Genomic DNA, 1,397 nt, shown 5'->3' on the forward strand with positions numbered 1-1,397 from the left:
CGACACAGTCTCGAAAACCTGCACCCTTGCCTGTCCTTCTAGACCACAAGGAGGACCAAGAAAAATCAAATTTAGTGGCGCTTACGGACATATTCTCAAAAACCTGTTAGAGTCCTAAGCATTGTCCTGTTAGTATTGGAACCTTACCCGTGTCCTATAAAGATGTTAGGCCCCAAAAACGAAGTGGAGGGCCATACCCTGAGGGAGGGAAGGGATCTCCAGAGTTGGAAGAGTGACACCTTTTGTCCACATTTACAGGAATAGGAAGGATAAAATTTCTGAGGCTTCCCATATTCTAGCTTCAGGAATAGCTTCTGTTAGGCCTGCTTGTCTGAGGAGGGATCCTAAAACTCCAGATAGTCCCCACTATGACGGGGCTTTGGACAAAATTATGTCTTTCTGATTGGTGAGCCTGGGTGCCTAAAGAAGGTAGCAGAGTCCTGGAGTTTATATTAAAAATCATTCTTATAGGAGAAACTAGAAAAGCACCAGAGACGGAGTGGTTTCTAGAAGCAGGACTAGCCTCAGAGAAGAGAGATGAGAGGAAGTTTATCTGGCAGGCATTAGGACCCAGGAGGCAAAGGTCAGGGTAGATAGAAGAGCCTTGCTTGGCCAACATGCCTTTGAGAGTTCCACTCATGGCCGGAGGGTCAATCAACTTGCTGTCGGGACCCCGGAGCTGAATGGCTTTCCCTTCTGTTGACCCTTGGCTCAGCCCAGAAATACAGGAGAAGCAAAAGCCGGTTCCAGGCAAACCAATGATCCCAACTCCGAAGAGTTGGGGGTTGTCAAAGAGCCCTTTCCCAGAAAGCCTGACACCTGTGTCTTTAGTCCAGTGGCTGCACTAGTCGCTTTTAACTGGCCGACACGTGCCTGGTATTTAGCCCCTGAATTCTAAGGAAAAATAGGACAGAATAGCAAGCACAAGGGGTCCAATGGTACTCACCGTTTGGTGATAGGCGATAGTCTCACTGCTTGGCGATAGGCAGTAGTCCATTCATGGTCGCCAAAATGTGTACAGAATTGGTGGGTTCTTGGTCTTGCTGACTTCAAGAATGAAGCCACAGACCCTCGCGGTGAGTGTTACATTCTTAAAGATGGTGTGACCAGAGTTTGTTTATTCAGATGCTCAGAAGTGTCTGGAGTTTCTTCCTTCTGTCGGGTTCGTGGTCTCGCTGGCTTCAGGAGTGAAGCTACATATCTTCACGGTGAGTGTTACAGCTCTTAAAGGCAGAACATCTGGAGTCATTCGTCCCTCCTGTCCGGAGTTGTTTGTCCCTCCTGGTGGGTTCGTGGTCTCGCTGGCTTCAGGAGTGAAGCTACACACCTTTGCAGTGAGTGTTACAGCTCATAAAGGTGGCACAGACCCAAAGAGTGAGCAGCATTGAGATTTATTG

Source organism: Rhinopithecus roxellana, chromosome 4, assembly GCF_007565055.1.
Source record: "Rhinopithecus roxellana isolate Shanxi Qingling chromosome 4, ASM756505v1, whole genome shotgun sequence".
Taxonomy (NCBI): Eukaryota; Metazoa; Chordata; class Mammalia; order Primates; family Cercopithecidae; genus Rhinopithecus; species Rhinopithecus roxellana.